This window comes from Thunnus thynnus, chromosome 16, assembly GCF_963924715.1.
Source record: "Thunnus thynnus chromosome 16, fThuThy2.1, whole genome shotgun sequence".
NCBI classification, from domain to species: Eukaryota; Metazoa; Chordata; class Actinopteri; order Scombriformes; family Scombridae; genus Thunnus; species Thunnus thynnus.
In genome coordinates, this window is record NC_089532.1 from 16,470,077 (window position 1) to 16,489,708 (window position 19,632).

Consider the following 19,632-nt stretch of genomic DNA (forward strand, 5'->3'; position numbering starts at 1 on the left):
GTCAAGGCTTGGCTACAATGAGTCTGCTTCCTTATGTGATTCCAGCAGACTACATGGGTAACCCAAGCTGGACCTACAGAACCTGAACCTCTCCCACAGATGCTCATCAGTGAAACCAAGTGGATTACTTCTGTCTCTGAAGACAGTAGTTCTTTGAAACTAAAGTAAAGACGTAAATTCATGCTTGGTCACATTGTGAGAAAAAGGTCTGAAATTATGTTTCCAAACACAGACATGACAAAAGGGATACAAACGTGAAAAGACACTTGACAGAACTGCCTTCTGGGATTTTGTTTCCACCTGTTGGAAATTGTTTGACACACAGCTAAATTAAGCTAAACAGTTAGCCCGCTACCGAGCAGGTTAGTTCAACGGTATGAGTTACCTTGATTACTGAGCAGGGAATCCTATTAACCACAGTAATGGAACGGAAATAAAAAATTAAATTATCGAGACTCATCAAAATAAGCCTGGATTTTCATTTATCTGTCTTGATTGCACACAGTTACGAGTTGTGGAGAGCGCTGTCCAGCCTGTTAAAAACAGTTGCATAATGTCCCCCTGATGATGTCATCATGTTATCTCCACTTGGAATCTTGAGGCCACATTTATAAATAAAACTCTGCAGGGGTAGGCTACTGACAACATGCAGTAGCTTAATGCAGTGGTTCTCAAAGTGTGGTCTGGGGATCCCTGGGGGGGTCCAGGGGGTCCTCAGCAAAAAGGGGAATAATTTATTTTCACTGTATTTCCATCCAAAAGTAACACAATGACAGAATGCACGACTATTTTGGTCATGGGTTTCATACACGTTCTGTAATAAAACATCCTAAAGCAAAAATTTTATCTGATGGGTGACCCTGGGACAAAATCTTACAAAATGGGGGTCCGTGGTCTAATTTGTGTCAGTTTAGGGGTCCATGACGTGAAAAAGTTTGAGAACCACTGACGTAATGGCATCAACATACAAAACTACAAATAACACCATGATTCATACTGTCAGTGCTCATACTAAATTCAGTAAATTCAGAAATACTGCTGAAATGCTGTATGTGGAAAAAAGTGCACACCAACAAAAAACAAATTTGATAAAATGGAAACTGTAAATATCTACATCCTCATTCAGTCCTGTAGGTTGAAGGCACTCATCACACAGAGGCTATAATTAAGCACAGGAGCACTTTGAGCTAAATCCTGAGGCCACATTAGCAGTTTTAACAAAACAGTTTTAACAGCCCTGAAATGTGCAAAATGAAAACTGTGGGTTTGAAAAGCCAAAAAATACAATGGAAATGTAACTGTTTCTTCTAATTTTCTGAAAAGTTGAGGCACAAAGCTTCTTTTCAAAGCTTTTTTTCATGAAAACACTTGTTTCTGAGCTGATAAAAAAAACTCATTAATTCTGTGTAGGCCTAAAATAATTAACACGAATAAATAAAATAAAATTGAAAAGAAGTCCAAGTTTTAAGAGGTCTTGCTGTTGCCATGTCATACTCTTCTTTCTTGAATGGATCATTCTTGGATGAATACTCTTTTGGTCAGCTCTCTCTCTCTCTCAGCAACCTGCTGCAGAGACCAAAACTCTGTCCGTCACTTGTTAAAATGATGGATCATCAGCTTATTGCCTCTAATCCATCTATTGTCATTTCATTTCTGTCAGCTCCTCTGACTCAGGCTGATTGATGCGCAGAAGATTGTTTGGTTGGACTTTGATACAGCTCAACGTGTAGTAGTCAGCTCTCTGCGATAACAACACTGCACTGGGCTGAAGGATTAACAGTATTCAGAGTCTGTTGTTTTATTCTTTTACCCTACAGTGGCATTTCTGGCATTTCAGATTTGAAGATGCTTCTCAGCACGCTGCAGAAATGTAAAACACACTGCATCTTCTCTTTTGACTGTAATCAGAGATGACTGCGCTTGCCCTGAAATATGGGTGAATTTATGGTTCAGATGCATCTGTGATCTAAAACAGAAAACAGTCTAAAGAAAACATACATGTTTCTGTGTATCTGCTGAACATAGAACTCCTTGAAAAGGCAGAAGGGAGCCAGCAGTTCAAACAATGATTGAACCATCCCAGTGCATTTGAATAATATATGGGAGCTCTGTTTCAGGGTGGAGTTTCCCTTTTACAGGAAATAAGTCAGCGTGTAAACAACATTATCTGTAACTGAGATGTTGTCAGTTAGAAATTAGATTTTTCTTTTGTGAGAGTTTAGCTCTCAAAAATCCAACCTAAAACCTTTACATGTGTTAGTGCAATAATGCATGTAGGTGTCAGAATAGGCCTTTTTCCCAGCAGACAGTTTGACACATCAAAGCAGGAAAAGCACAGGTGTAATCAATAACAGTAACCCTTCATGACCCTGGTACAGTGCATGATGGTTCTCCATTACGGCCTCCTTTGACACTTTAATGGAACAGAGACATCGTTAATATTATCACTTCCACCTGTGCTTTTTCTGCTATGATGAGTTTGTGAAAAAGGTTAAGTCAAGTTAATTTTATTTGTATGGCACAATATCACAAATCACAAATTTGCCTCAGGGGGATTTACAGTCTGTACAGCAATACAACATCCTCTGTCCTTAGACCCTTGATTTGACTAAGGAAAAACTCCCTAAAAACCCTTTAATGGGGAAAAAATGGAAGAGCAACAGAGGAGGGACGGGCAGACATGCAATACATGTTGTGTGTGCAGGAGAGAACAAGAAAGACAAATTACAGAAATACAGCATGGAAAAGGATAACAAAATTATGAAGGATTTATAATTTATATTAAGAATGTGATGAAAGACAAAAGGTCTGTTTGTCTGAGTAAAACTAATGAGTTAGCACACAGTGAATGCAAGAGATCACATCCTATTAATTTGATGGTGATTTTCTAAAGTGCAAAATTCAAGCGATATAATCATGATGAAGGGGATATATTTTCTCATTTTTATATTGAGAGAAGTGTAGGTGTAATAAAATCTGCTGTAAGCCTACACCTTTTTAGTCATACTCTTTAATTGACAATGATACATTATTACAAAATGTAAGTAGTTTTTGTTTTCAATTTTTATAATAATTAATCTTAACTTAAACACAAAATTAAAGATCGATCAATATCCAAGCGAAAAGTATTTACAATTATATTACAATTAAACAAGTTGAGTTTTATGCCCTCTCGTTTTTGGACTGATTTCAAGTTTAACGCAGGGAAAGAAGACCTCAGATAAAGTATTTCTGCCAGCTTTCTGTCCTGATGTGGCCAGTGGCCCGTTCTCCCATCAAGAACACAATGACAAGATGAAGGATGATTGTTTAGTTCAGAGATGATCGAGCATCTGTGGCACACAGCAGTGAGTTTATAGAAAACTAATCATATATGCTTGTCTTTTTGAATCTCTTATGATTAAGCATTGTCACGCCACAGTTATATACACATAGGCTATTACTGATTAGAAGTTAATTTATAAATATATATTGTACACTTTATAGGCATATTTTCAGATTAGGAACCACTTTACGGTAAGCTACACAGTACTAATGAAGAGGTTGTAAGATGTCACTATTCTCTTAGGTGTTAATGAATCATTTAATGCTCTACAGATCAGTAATTAGTGATTATAACTTATTGCCAGGAGTCCACATCTCAGTGGAAGAAGCTCTCTTGTGTACTTTCTGTCAGCTCTTCATTAAACTGGAAGGAGCCCTTGCATTGAGGGAGAGATGCAAACTGAATTCCTTATTGTGAAGAGAAGATTTTCGATCTTAGTTCATATCAAGTCTAAACTTAGTTGATAAATGCTTTAACCTTGACGGCAGTCAAAGGATCCATGGGAGGTGTCCTACCTGATTAATAAAGAACCGGCTAAAAGGAAAACCAGGCTACTCTGATAGAGGATAGACATGAAAATGTGTATTTGCCAAAATCAGCTTCACAACTCAAAAGCGCTTTTTATGTCTGCATCATAATGGCTAATTTATTTGAGATAATGAATACCCTTTGAAGTAAGCACATAATAAAGATGAGAAGGGCATCTTGCAGTAGTTGTTTTTTTTTCTCTCTGTCTGCAGACTAAATGTTAATGTATGCAAACGTGTGTTATATCAGCACCTGTCTGTGTGGGGTTCAATCATGCAATGTCTCTGTCAGATGACTGCATTTATGATGCAGTGGTCTCAAATACATATACAGAGAAAATGAATGATGAAATGCATGTGCTTTTCCTTCAGTGTGGTGTAGAAATTGGGGGGAAATCTGAACAAGAAAGTTTCATTATGACAGCCATCACGTGAGGATAAAATATTATTCACACGGGCCTATTACGACAAAATCCCAGCTTCGATTAATTAAAATAACACTAAATACAATGTCACATGTAAGAGACAACTTCTTCTCTGCATCAGTGCTCCAGGAGGCACCATGCAGTCACATGTCAGAGCAGGTTTGGTCATGAACAAGGCGGCGATCCCTCATTCAGCCTCAGCTCTTTCTGTCACTGCTGCCAGGGTTAATACATGTGTCAAAAGAACAGGGCTTAAAGACATTAACTAGGTGGCAGCCATCTGTCAGCCACAGCGGGGGCTGCCGGGGACGGTGACATGTGGACGGCGCGTCCGTGGCCCTTTAAGAAACTCCATGTTTTCGCTACATGATGCGTCAACATAAAAAGCGGATGATGCTGTTATGTAAAAACATGCTGAAGTGAGCCGTAGTTTGCTGGAGCGCTGCTGAATGCTTGGCACACCTCATTTCGTCTTCTCAACCGGGATTGTAGTTGAAAGTGTAAAAACGACTGGCGATTTTTACGCGTAGCGCATGGAGCAGCGCAGTTTGGAGTAGAAAAAAAAAAGGGCTTCAGCCGATCAACTCAACATGAGTCGCCCTCCACTCTGTTTTCCTCCTTCACTTGCGGGAAGCGTACACCTGACGCATCGCTCTCTTGCCCTGTGGAAGTGATCTTCCTTTTAAAATCGTCTCTGCTGGGTTATTCTCCAGTCTGCAAAAGCGGTAAGACACAAAGCCTTCAACTCTTTATCGCGTTTCAAGCTAAACTGAAAGTGTCAGGCAGGACAAGAGCGAGCGATGAGACTGCTCGGGGTTGGAATAATGTGGCAGCTACAGAAATAACACGATCCTTGGTCCTGCTGATCTTTAAAGCTCAAACTTTTAAAGATCCTTGTCATACATGTGCAAGTGGCACAGTCGTCTCTTTTTTTCTCGTCAAAATGGTGAGTATAGAGCCTCGACTGAGTCTCCGGCTCGTGATCGCAGAAAATGTCACACAAGCAGCTTCTGTGCGGCTCAAGTTTGAGGCTCGACTCTGCCGCCGTGGAGTTTTTGTTTGTAGGTTGTTTTGTTTTTTTTTTTGGTTGTTTGCTGAAGATGAAAGATATGATGGAAAATAACTGCAGTGTTTTAAGTGTCTGGAAATACCAAAGCGCGTCTGCTTAGCCAACAGATGTAGAGACACTTTAAAGGTGCAGCTGGAATTTTACAGTGATTGTTTTTATGATCCAGAACTGAAACTACTGGACTGATCGATTAGTCAGCTGACAGAAAATGAATCAACAGCAATGCTGATAATCGATTAATTGCTTATGTCATATTTTTTTTAAATTTAAAAAATGACAAAAGTGAATATTTGCTGGTTTTCTTTAGTCTTAATTGAATTTTGGTTTTGGACTGTTGGTCAGCTGTAGTAATTTTACCCAAGTATCCTATTTAGTACAATTTTGAAGTACAAGTACTTTACATGTGTATTTTTATGCTGAGTTGCTCCACTACATTTCAGGGGGAAATATTGTACTTCACGCTGCATTGGGCTATATTTAAGTGACAGCTGTAGTTACTATGCAAATTAAGATTTCAAAAACCTCTAAGGAGCATATAAACTATGATGCATTATTATACAGTCAACTAAACTTCCCAAAAGCATTAGTTTCAATTGGCTCCACCTCAACCTGATATAACATCAAATTGCTGCTTATTTAAATGCTTTTGTAGTAATAACCCAGTGATATAATGATAAAACATTTGAATGCAAGACTTTAACTTGTAATGGAGCATTTTCACACAGAGGTATTTGTACTTTTACTTAAGGATCTGAATACTTCTTTTGTTGGTCAGACAAAACAAGCAATTTGAAGACTTCAGCTTGTGCTCTGGGAACTTGTGTTGGACATTTTACACCTTTTTGGACATTTTATAGACGAAACATTCATCAGTAATAAATTGAAAATGAGTCATTAGTTGTAGCCCTTTAGTATTTGGATAAAGAACATAAACCTCTACTTTGTTTAAAGTTTTTCACCTCCTGCTGTAAAGCACCACTGGAAAATGTGGCTTTTGACATGACATCAGGGTCATGATGCATGAAATACAAGTTGCCTGGTGAGTTCCTCAGTATAATGGCATTTGTAAAGCCTCTCGTGAACAGAAAAAGCCAGACAATAGAGCTTCAGTTTTGGAGGTCGTGGTAGATTTGTGTCTAGTCGGTTCTCCACAGCCTACCTTGACAAGCCTGTCATAGCAGCGTGTTGAATAGAGGTGCACTGCCCACACGTGAGCTATAAAGCTGGATATCAATCCTGGACATAATCCCATTAATTCTGAAGAAGTGTCCTGTTGTGGCCATAGACAGAGAGGAGGGAGGGAGAGAACGTGCCTCCTGTCACCCAAACACACTGTCCCTGCTGTCCTGAAGGAGACAAATACTTCCTGTGGTGGAAAGGAAGCAGACAATAGAATAATATGGAATACTGTAGGTGTTGATACAATATAAACAAACAGGAAGGCACTGAGATCGCTTTGATACGAGAACATTTTAAAAATCAGCGGCTCATTCTTGTCACTTTGCGCCTTAATCACTCACAAATATCTTTTAGTATAGGGAAAGATTTCCTGAAAGCGAAAACAACATGCCACACAGTATGAATGGCTTATTGTTCATAACGTCGCAGGAAAAGTACACAGAGTGATGTTCAAACAGGAACTCTGATGGCTCAATGGGTTTGGATACCACTCAGTACAGGACACCTGGTTCCTTCTTTAATGAACAAAATCACTTTTCAACCTATTGCTGTCACTTATTGATAATTACTTCCTCCATTTTCAGTCACTTCAGCTGCTAGAGTCACTTACAGCAGATGTAAGATGTGGCTGCAGGGAACTTGTGTATTTATACAAAATACACAAATACAGAGAATCTTACTAAAGATGTCCGAGCTTATGGTATGACATTAGTAAAAATATGTTACAGCCTAATGTGAAATTGAATAATGTTTGCTAATTGCACAGGTTTCATTTTAAAGGATAATTCAGGTTTATTACATCTTTGGTCTTATTTTCATAGTTTTGGTCATCATTTCTATTGGTAATTATAAAACTATTCAACAAGTTAATCACTGAGATCCAGGAAAACAGCGATATCATTAAAAAGACTTCCAATGGGGAAAGAAACACAAGCATGCAGGATTTAAACAACTTATTTGAAAAACGAAGGAGAACAGTAAAATTATGACCCAAACTGCCCGTCGTAAACATTCATCACGGTTTATAGACCCACTTCCTGGCTCAACTTTGACCTATTGTGTGTAGTTTTTCCTGCGTGACGAGAGATTATTATTACAGACATTTTGGGTGTGCCCGGTGCCCATTTGAAGCAGTGTAAAATAATCTGGCATGTTTACAACTTGTCTGATCACAACTGTTAGTTTCTTGCCTCACTGGACTTAGTTGTAGTTTGGTTGGCGTGTTCCCAGACCACAGCAGTTACTTATGTGAATACAAATTTAGAAATAATGTTCAAAACTCAGTGTTACTCAACCTTGGGCACCAGGACACCCAAAGGGTTTCTGAGAAAAACCTGAGGGGTCACCAGATGATTAGAGTGATAACTGAGAAAATGATATTTCCTTACTGGATGTCCACACTCAGGCCGTAACCTGCAATGAGGCATCACAATGGTTGGGAAACACTTTTCATAAATACAATTATAAGACCCAAGTATCTTTTGTGGCTACCATACGAACCACACAAATTGCAAGATTTTCCGCTTGTATGTTTTGTAATGTTAGTGAGTTTTGCAGTTGGATCTTAATCTTGCTCAGATGTTTGAATATTTCACCGGTTTGAATGAGCAGTGAATCTTGAGTGGTTCAGGATTAGCAAAGCCGTGCTGTAGCCTGTAGTCCTCTAAAAGCCATTAGCCAACCCCTTTCTCTCTCTCTTCTCTCTGTGTCTCTCTTTCCCTGACTCACCCTGGCACAATGCCCGAGACACAGCTGTGAAAATTACAGGTCTGTTTCATCGAAACATAGGAGAAGAGGAGGCAGGGTTGGTGGAGAAGGAAGGAGAAAGAGAGCATAGATCCACAGCTCGGCGTCAGCTGTCAGCCGGCCCACAGCTGCAGTGGATGTGGAGCTTACAGAGCCGGTGTGTCGATCACTTATCACACACACACTGGGATTGTTTACATGGGGTGGGAGTGTGTGTAGGATGGGGGGGAGGGGGGCATTAAACCCTGTTTGGCTTAGACCAAAACAGAACAGAAGCCCTCACTGTGACTGACAAACGTCAGACTCCTTCAGTGAAAAGCACATGGCACCAAGCGTCCTTCACTTTGGCAGATGCTAAAAGCATGACTGAGGCCCTGGCAGGTGGGCAGGCGGGCGGGCGTCCCCCTCCTCACTCCTTGCTCAGCTGGGTTGAAAATATACAGCGACAGGCTTCCTCTATCAGGGAGTCATTGTTCATGATGATGATGACAATCTCTCTCTGTCTCCACTCTCTGTGCTATCTCAATCCATCACTCTCTTGTCCCCCCCCCCCCCTTCCTTTCCGTCGCTGTCTCTCACACTTTCTCTTAATTTTTCTTCCCTCTTGTTCTCGCTCGCTCTCTCACAAAGTCTATGTCAGACGTCTGTATCTTTGAGGAGCTGTCAAGCAAAAGAAAACCAGGAGGGTGAATGTGAAAAATTGCCCCTCTGATTTCCACCAAGTTTGACTTTTCTCCTGCTCGATGAGAGATGTGAGGTGTGAGATTCCCTCTCCACTTTCCCCACTCCTCTCTAGCACTTTTGCTTCGATCTTTTTTGAATTCAGTCGTCATCACTATCTCTCTCTATCTGGCTCTCTTCTCTTTCTTTTTTTTTTTTACCCTTCTCCCGCTTTGCCAGTCAGGCTGTCTGGCATCTTGCCCCGTCTCTTTGAAGATGAACAGTAGGAGCAGATAATTACACTTCCTGTCCTGCATCTGCTCTGTAGTGCTGAACTGTCATCTCTGCATCTGCGGACTACACGCTGAAGCTGAGAAATAACAGCTTACTACTTGTTCTATTGTGTAGCAAAGTTACGGTTTTCAGCTTGATGTGCTGTTCTGTGCTCGTGTCAATTTATACCTTTTTAAGTTGTGTTTTGATTTTAAACGTGCATTTAAGCTGATGGTCTATTAAGCTGAGTCCATACGATCATTTTAAGAATATTGACTTTCATCTACTTTTGCGGCATCAATGTCTCAACTATTTCCAGGCTTAAGCGTCATTCTGTGTCTTCTCTGCTTCATCTGTATTTGCTTTCATTTTCCACATGTAGTTAATCAACTATCAGTTTTGTTTTGATGCCACATTCCAACTGATTTTATTTATCTTTTGTAAATTTCAAACAGACATGATAAATTCCAGTCCTTAATTTTCAGTATTCTCCCTCAAAAGATTTTATTAACCCACACAAACACTATCTTGCATGAATAACGTTGTTGTCACATAAACAAATTAGTCATGTATCACATTGCAGCTACCAGAAATTTATGACACTATTACAGCTGTATAACTGGCTGAATGACAGGTTGCTAAAGTGGTTAGAATGGATGAAGCCTTCCTGAATGATTTCACTGGTGTGTAGTGTGTGGATCATCATACTGACACTACATTTCTATTTAATAACAAAAATGAGCTGTACTCTTCCTCTCTGACTGTACGGTGAAATTGACAGTAAGCACTCAACCTCACATTTATGAGTACTGCCAGTCCATTTCCAACGGCTATTTTCTGCTTTACTCTGTGTGCTGAAATATATGGCATTGACAGGTGGTTTAGGTTTAGATTTCAACTTTTGGTCCGTCATGCTTCTTTTTGTGATTTTCTGTCATTTATATACTGTTATGTTGTCAAAGTTCCAAAACGTGAGGTGAAAGTATGTAAAAATTTCACGCTTCAGCATGTTCTGAACACTCTTTTTGCTCTTTTTCTACTTCCCCATCAAACTGACGTCAGATCATTCTCACGCAACCACAAACGGCCGTCCATCCCGTAGCGTTTGTTGCTAAGCTTGTTCCATGGGTTGTTTACATTGTCCACTTGCATATTTTTGATTGCATTCAGCCTCAAACATGAACTGATAGATTTGAGAAGTTTATATTTTGAATAAAGAATGATAAAAAGAAGAGAAATCTGACAACATTTGTTTGTTATGTAGCCTCCGTAGCTGGTGGAAGTCTGCTGAAGGTCAGGAGAAGACAAAACAGTGTAAACCTCTTCTGAATGGAAAAGCTGCTGTCATTGAGCGGCAGGAAGTGATAAATAGTACGAATGGGGATAACTTACTCTTTTTGACAGTCTCACCTCACAGGTTGCACTCGGTTGTAGACACAAAAAGTAACAGAAATAGTTGAACAGTTGAGAGAAACTTTTGTACCCTGCAAACTTCCTGCCAGTCACTGTGTGAAGCGGGTGGGCTTTTTGTATTGTCAGTTTCAGAAAGTTACAAAGTTGTTAACTTAAGTTGGACACAGCTTCTCCGATTATGATATCAGGAAACGATGCTGTTCCGACATCTGACAAGCCCTTCGTTTGATGCATACATTTAAACCTCACTGACATACTGAGTTTCCTGTGAGTTTCCAAGGGTGAATTTTGAGGAAATGTGTATAAAATGATGCTCAAGGCCGCTATAATATTTCAATTTGTTGGAATGATGCAGCCATAATGAATATATAGCTTCATGGAGAGATTAAATTAGCACATATATAAATATATACATGATACTGTTAGACTGTGTGTGATTTTTCCAACCTTAAAGCTACTTAAGGTGAAATAAAAGGAGAAAGGGACTCTAGCAGTTGCAGGATAATTGTAAGTGCTAAAATGTAACAGTAGCACATACTGTATTTAGAGGAGCCATAAAGTCAGTGAACTGACTTAGAAATGTCAGTTATACAGCAATATCCATCTTAAGTATGCTAGCTGACATTAGCCACCATAAGATGTGACATCAAAACCCTTCAGAGTATTGAGTTGAGTATTTTAGTTTTTATGAATTCAACTTTTCATTTGTAAGAGGATGAAGGTTTTGCTTTAAGGGGTTAAATGCAGCTCTGCTGTGCTGTGATTCATACGTCTAACATCTTTTTAAATGATTAAGCAGAGCTCACATGGCAGCTGTTTATGTTTTTTTTGTCAAAGGTGCAGCTTGTCAATTTGTCTTTTTATATAAAAAAAATCTTTCAGTCCAAGTGAACTGAGCTGAACCTCGGGCAGCTCGAGGGCAGCTGGTCTGTTGCAGAATCTGAGCTCTGACTTCTCAGGCAGGGACGAGCGCAGAAAGGGATCAATAAAGTATTACAGTGTTATTTCACTGGCCTCATTGCTATCTCTCTACCTTCAGTACGAAGAATTAATCATCTTCAGCAAATATCTCCTGAGATGAGTTTCTGGGGGTAAGATTTTGTCGGATGGGGGGTACGTAGCCTAATGTAGATGAGTTTGGAGATGTCTGAAGTTGAAATGATCCAGAACACACCAAGACGACAAAAGACCATAGAACTCTGAAGATATACTGTTGAAGAAAATCACACTGTTTGGTTTGCTTCACATTAGTTGGCACTTTAAAGAATCAGATTCGCAGGCAGTGAATGCATACGCTCACTTTTATCAGGGAACAATCACAACTCCCACAATGACCAAAGTACTGAAACCCATAAATGTGTTATTTCTATAGGAAATGTGTCTTTAAAGCCTCCAGTATTTTTAATATGACAATGGATTAAATTGCTGTGTGTATTGTGAAAGCGACTTTGCCGTTTTGTTTGACTCTCACAGCTCTGATCAGATAGCTGGTGAACATAAAGGAGCATTTAGCAGCTAAACAGCCAGATATTTCCCAGATGGAGTGCAAAACAGAGGTAAAAGGAGAGTCAATATTGGACTTACAGTCACCAGGTCGCCAGAAACATGACTCCAAATGAATGTTAATGCTGCTCCGTGTCTGCTGGATGTGTAAATAGGCAACTGTACTGTCCATAAGTAGGCCAAAAAAACATTATTGCGGTTTAACACTGGATGAAGGAAGTATTAAATATCTTGTAAAAGCTTGAGATATGCACAAAATAAATATCATATTTAGCTCGAATGAAAGTGTCTTGATATCCATCATTTTCAAAATCACATTTCAGTTGTGGATTTGTCTTTGTTTCAGTTGTTTGGACAGCATTGTCAGTCAAAATGACAGTTGTGCTCTGTGTTTTTAATTGTTTTTTTTGTTTCAGATTTCATTTTGTGAGAGATTTTAATTAGTATTTGCTTTTTTGGCAATTCTTTAGATGTCAGAACTGTTTCTGTATTATCACCAGTAGTGAGTGAGTCAGTGAGGAAGGAAGCATTTAGTCCTGCAGGTCGGTGTTGTGCATCTCTCCGCGGTGTGTTTATTGCAGTGCAGGTCAGCTCTCAGCAGCCTATACTCCCTCAGTGCTCACGCCTCATTAACTCAACACATTCAGCTCGTTTACAGCTGTTAATTACACACTGTAAAGCTGATATTGATGAGGACAATCAGCATTTATCCCAATTAAGCTTGATTCTGACTACATGCTAACTTGATAACATAGTGACTTTCCAATTAGTTTGTTGTTTCAGGATCGAACCTGCTGTTTGATGCAGATATTGAAGTTTTCCTGTACTGTAAATTAAGTGACTCCAGCAGCTGAGTTGTCACCGCTGACAGGGTGTGTGTGTGTGTGTGTGTGTCGTAACAGGTCGATCCTATCTGTGTTTCCTCAAGAAGTAAGGTAATAAATGATGAGCAGCCACTCGCCGCCATTATCAGATTTCATGTATCATTAAGAGGATATACAGTAAATGAGTCTAATTAAGAAGGATGAATGCTTTTATTATCTGCTGTCATTAATCTGACTAAAAGAAATCACTACAATACTCCTCGAGGGTTTTATATTATGGATGTAACACTCATTAGTGAGTTGAAAGTGATCTTATATTTAAAGATGTTTATATTGCTGTTACACCATAAAGGGATGTTTGTTCATTATGATCTTGTGTAATGTAATCATCATATTTTATAGTGTCTATTCAGGGCTCTGACTAACGAGTATTGTCCTTATTGATTAATCTACCAGTTGTTCAGTTCATTTAGTCTATAAAATGTCAGCAGATAGTAAAAATTGCCCAATGTGACGTCTTCAAATTTGTGTAACAGACTAAAACTCAAAGATATTCAGTTTACAACCATATATGTTAAGAAAAAGCATCAAATTCTCAGTGTTAAGATGGAACCAAATAAATTTAACCATTTTTGCTTGAAAAAATACTCAAAGATGAATTGATTATCAGCATTGCTGCTCATAAGTTTCTGTTGACCGACTAATCAATTATATGTTTATGTTGCTGTTAACTGTATACATATAGAGACTTACTGTGCTTTTTACATAGTGAGTTTATAGTGAATCAATAGTTTATATTATATTATATTATATTATATTTATATTATTTCAGTATGGACTTAGACGTTCAATCTACTTTATCAGAATCAGAATCAGCTTTATTGGCTAATTATGTTAAAGCATACAAGGAAATTGACTCTGGTTTCTAGTGGCTCTTAATGTACTTACAACAATCTTCAGAAAGATACACAAGGACAACAAGTTGAACAAAGATAATTAAATATAAACATATCAGTATTATGTAGAAGCAAATGGGTGAAAAAATACATACATACATATAATTAGCCGGGTAGTAAATCTATTCAGATGTAATTTTCTACTTAGGTTTGGTCTTTTTTTTTTTTTTTTTTTTTACATGCGAGCAACGCAAGATTTGTAAGGAAATACTAATTTTAACCCACACCATGTTTCAAGTGATCCTTTTAACCCCAACCATAACCTTTCCCAACCCTAACCAAGCCCATATCTATCCAGACATTAACCTTATCGTTGTCACATCATAAAACCTGGAGATTTGCCAAGTGGACGGTGCTGTGACCCTGTTGTGTAAAGTAGTAGGTAAATACACACTTATCTTGTAAAATATTCCTGTACAAATACTTAAACTATGTTATCTGTTGATATTTTAACAGCATGGTTTAGATTTAGACGCTACTGGAATTCATGTCCTGGAAATTTGGCACCAGCTGGTGACTACTGTGTTCTCAATTGTAAGGTAATGTTAGCGTGTATAAAGCCACACCGAGCTATTGTAATTTGTTACTAGAGAAGTGGTGCAGGTTTTACATTAATGTCAACTCTGTTTGAAGATAAACAACAGTGTGTTGAGTTGTGTAATCACTGGGAAGTTCCTCGTGGGTTTGATGGAACTTTTTGGAACATTAGTCCTTTACAATTATACATTGTTTGTAACCAGATTATTTTTGTGGGTTTATGGTTGTTAAATATGTATTTATCTGGTTTTATTTTATGTTTTCCGTCGACAGTCATAGCCCACTGCCATATTTTGTTTTCATTGTTAAAAAACTGCAACAATCTGTGAAAGCACATAAACTGTCAGTAGCTTAAGCACTCCGTTAAAATGCCCTGTTGAAAATGTGGTCAACAATAAAATTAAAGATACAAGAACTGCTGAGGTAATTGTGTCCTGAGTGGCATCTAATTCCACTTACTGTGCTTTATAGCTACACAGTGTGTTTATAGTGAATCGATAGTTTTTTATATTATTTCAGTATGGATTTGTTAGACATTCAGTCTGCTTTATCAGAATCAGAATCAGCTTTATTGGCCGAGTATGTAAAGGCACACAAGGAACCAATTAAATTTTGCCATTTTTGCTTCAGAAGATACTCAAAGATTAATTGATTATCAGTATTGCTGCTGCTAAGTTTCTGTTGACCGACTAATCAATTAAATAACTTATAATTTCAGCTATATACTGAATAATGTCTGTTACTGTTAGCTGTATACATATAGGGACTTACTGTGCTTTATACACAGTGAGTTCATAGTGAATCAATAGTTTTCTTTATATTATTTCAGTATGGACTTGTTAGATACTCAATCTGCTTTATCAAAATCAGCTTTATTGACCAAGTATGTTGTACAAGGAATTTGACTCTGGTTTCTAGTGGCTCTTAATGTACTTACACACAACAATCTTCAGAAAAATACACAAGGACAACAAGCTGAACAAAGATAATTAAACATATAAAATCACAATTATGCACAAGCAAATGGGTGAAAAAATAGATACTCGTTTTGCTCATTTTCCTGCATTTCTCGTGATTTTCCCCGCGTGTGGAGCTTATTTTAGGTGCAAAAATGAATTTCTTTCATTGCATGGCTACCAGATGATCACTTGTTATTTTCAAGGAGTGATTTTATAGCCTATTGAAGGAAGTTTGGTATTTTCCAGTGGGGTGTTTTTTTTTTTGCTCTCAAAATAGAGCTACTTTCCTCTAATAAAAAAAACGATATTATAGAACACATTGCAGGAGAAAAAAATACAAGTGCCTATTCTATTAGAGATTAAACATACTGTGAAGTGTGGAAAAATCCCCACTAGATGATTGCAGGCAGTTTAGTCCCTGCAGGACTATGACGGGAACATGATTTCGCGTTATACAGAGGGATGTCCCGGTGCATCGGCGAATGTGAATGCAGGCAGCGCATGAATATTATCTCCAGCATGCCACTTCGGAAGTAGGTCACCGCTCACCGATTTGTTCACCATGTCTCCGGCTACTGTGGGCTGCTCGGTCCGCGGATCGCTCCCCAGGTCGACACACGGAGCCCGAAACTGACCACCAGAAAACAGGACTTGATTTTTTTTTTTTTTTTTTTTAATTTTTTTCCCCTCTTCATTCCCGACGGGACACACAAGGTAATGATGAATCCGCGACTGTAAATTCCCGTCACAGTTGGAGATGATAGGGTCGGTGGGTAGCCTGCTTTCTGACAACTCGGCTGTAACACGAGCTCCTAATGATATTGGTATTAACTAGCAGCCCGCTCCCAAACCCACAACCCCGATTGATCGCGGATGTTCGGGTGTTTTTGACTCGTTTACCCCCGTTGAGGAGATTTTTTTTGGGACTTCTGATAGATATCACAGCCTGCACTCCTGCTACGGCATGCTGTCAGATTAACACTGTCCACCACCACCACCACCACCACCACCATGGCCAACTACAAGCTCCCGTTGGCGAGTCTGCTTCCACAAACCCTGCTTATTTACAATATATGCATAACGCTGCCCTTAATTGCATTTCCCCCCCTTTGCTTTGCTGTGTGTGTGTGTGTGTGTGTGTGTGTGTGTGTGTATGTGTGTGTGTGTGTGTGTGTGTGTGTGTGTGTAACTGCTGCTGGTGCCTCAACCTGCATGGAGGTGGAGGATGGTGGTGGAGGATGATTATTATAGTGTGTTGGTAGTGTAGGACTGTACTAACTGCTGATTATTTGCTCCAGGAAAGTGTGTGAGTGAAGCTATACACACACACACACATACACACACACAGCACAGCAGTTGAGATGCCTGAGAGCTATCCTGCCTCGGGGCTTTTTTCTCTCTCATGATGACAGCTCTACACCATGTCCTTCTTCTGAATGAATCTGTGTGGCAGCCAGTCAGCTCCGCCGCCTCTTCTTCTGTGTGACATGAAATTACATTTAGTTAATCAGGAGGAGAGAGAGAGAGACATCCACGGTGCAATATTATTCTTAAATAGGCTTTTTATGTCTATTTTAAATATCCTAATTGTTGTAGGAAGGCTTCTCGAATTCTGTTAGAAAAATGCTCTGTAATTAAGTACAAGTATGTGTTTCCATTTGATCTTAATCAGTGGTCCCCAACCCCGGGGTCAACATGGAGTTGCAGGATAAATCTGAGAGGTCACAAGGTAATTACAAAGATAAGAAAGATCTTATGCAAAATTATGTTTGATTTTTCTAACTTTTTTTTCTCTTTTATTGCCTTTTCACCCCTTCAAGCCTCTAAAAATCTAACAAAAATTTAGGCCACAATCTGTGATGAGGGGTCACAAATTAACGTTGTCTTATTTTCAGGGGTCACAAGCCAAAAAGGTTGAAAACTACTGTTTTAAATCACTGGCTCCCGACCATTTCTGGCTTGTTTTTCCCTTGAAACAACTACATGTGTGACTCCTCATCACAGGTGTAATATGTGTTTTGACCAGTCAAAAATAAGTGATTTTCACTTCTCACTTTGTACCATTTGAATCATGTTTAGAGGCCTGAATGAGTAAAATTATTCAGGATTTCACAAGAAAAAAGAAGTTGGGCGGGTCTGGTCCACCACTGTTCAAAATAACAAAATTAAGCCTTAGAGATGTTACTTAGTTTGTACCATTTCTCGCACACCTGTAGGAGCTCTTTTAGGTTAAAAATAGAAGAAAAATTGTTGAAACTATGCACTTGAGTTTACCATTTGTTAAGAAAAAAAGAAAAAAGAATGTGTTTAACCAATAGTCAGTGGTTCATATATATATTTTAAAGGTGAAAGCATCCACAGTTTTCTCTCTAAAGGGGGCAACATGTATTTGATGGTCTCTAGAAATATAAGAAATTGGTATAAAAATAGAGAAAATGTAAAAGTGTGATTATGTGTGTGTGTGTGTGTGTCTGTGGCTACAGGTGTATGTAAGGCTCAGTGTGTAAAGTGAAAAACACTTGTAAACTACCATCTCGATATGAGAAAAAAACAGCAAATATATGACCACTGTATTAATTTTACCCAAAAATCTATTGTGTTATTGGTTGTGGTCAGTGTGGTAAAGGTCTAGCTGGGAAATAATGACGATGTTCTTCAGTGAGCTCCTGTCCTTGCTTTGTGCATGCTTGTCTTATTCAAATGAAGCAACTTGATTTGATATCCACAGACAGAAACTCAATGCGAGGCTCCTTTTGTCCTCTTGTTATCTGGAAATTAAATTTCTCTCTCATGGATTGCATTTCACGGTTCACTGAGTCATTCGGCAGTAAGGGCAAACTGAGCTATGAGACGGTTTTCGAGACGTCCAGCCGGAGAGTTCTGTCCACTCCAGAGTCAAAGTGTGTTTTCAGTACCACTGCGCTCAGGGTATGTTCTCAATTTTATGAAAAATGCTGCAACAGATCAGACAGCTTACATGAAAGTAAAGGATTTCTGCTGATTCCAAATGTTGGGAAGGATTAAAGGAGTCAAAATATATTCAGATTTTAGAGACATCCTGTAGATGTTTCCAGCATTTTTGTGGAGAATATCTTACATACGATGAATATTGTTAGTGACAGACAAAAAAAAAATCCTGGAGGAACAGAATAAAACTCTTCACTCTGTCTGTTCTTTGGAGCTCTTCAACAAGAACCACTCTTGGTTTCGGTTCTTCAGCCCTTCATTAGGTGTTACATGATAGCGAGTCGTCATAGTAAAAGAATAGCAGATTTGTTGCATATTCAGCGATGAGGTGAAGTCGTGTAAATTCTTGGAGCTGTTGATTAAATGACGCTGTTGTTATTATCATGCAGCGCAGAAACAGCTTCTAGCAGAATTTGCATCTCTGAGTCAAAACACGTCATTATTCTCTTTTTTGACGCATTTTGCTTGGCTGCAAATGGTTGTTACCAACATCAAATCTATTAAAATCTAAGAAAACATATGGTACAGTGCAAACAGATGTGAGCATTGGGATGTAGAGCATGAGATTTTTGTCACGTTTGTCATTGCTCACTGCCACTCCACAATCATTTTAAGCCCAGTTGCAACAATGGGCACAAAAAGATTACAGCATGATGTGATGCACTTTGATTTATAGAAAGAAAACATCAGTAATGACATAAACATTGTTACAATGAGCTTGTAAGAGCTTCTTGCTTAACCATCAGCTGCAGTCAGTTATTGTCAATAGTAGTCTTCTACCTAGAGATGTTGCTGGGAGTCATTTTTGCCCAGATTTATGATTTTTAGAAAAGCTTTTCTGGAAATTTGACCCAATTGTCGAGTTAATACAGGCTATGTGCTTCAAAAAAGTATTATTGCAGATGAACCCTATTTTTTTTACATCAAGTTGGGATTTTATATGTAAGGTGATGCATTCTCATTCAAAAATAAAATAGAGGACATCAATATAACATGTCAATGAGGTTTCCATACTGTCTTCCTTTCAAGGTCACATCTCTGTACTTGTGGATCATAGAAAATCCCAACTTTCGTACAGCAACCGGAGAGCAGCATATGGTTCGTTTGATTGATAGACTTTAAGTACAGCACAAGCAGTCTGTCTTGTCAGTCTGACATAGGAAATGTAATGTAATACCTCTTTTAAAAATGAAGTTTGCAGGTGCAGAAAGACTTAACAAAAATATATGAGATTGCTTGACAGGTACGGCTCCAAAGAATAATTCTTTT

The 19,632-nt window shown here is 38.7% G+C and overlaps 1 protein-coding gene across 3 annotated transcripts in view; it reads left to right on the forward strand.

Moving 5' to 3' along the window:
• Positions 1 to 4,630: 4,630 nt before the first annotated feature.
• The window catches only part of bahd1 (bromo adjacent homology domain containing 1), a 29,431-nt gene continuing 14,429 nt past the window's right edge, over positions 4,631 to 19,632 (forward strand). The window contains exon 1 of one of the 3 annotated variants that reach the window (XM_067613500.1): positions 4,631 to 5,002. The gene's annotated coding sequence lies outside the window, so the exon portion shown is untranslated. Of the gene's footprint in view, positions 5,003 to 15,328; positions 16,111 to 19,391; positions 19,462 to 19,632 lie in introns of those variants that run through there. The other 2 variants (XM_067613501.1, XM_067613502.1) reach the window with 2 other exon arrangements.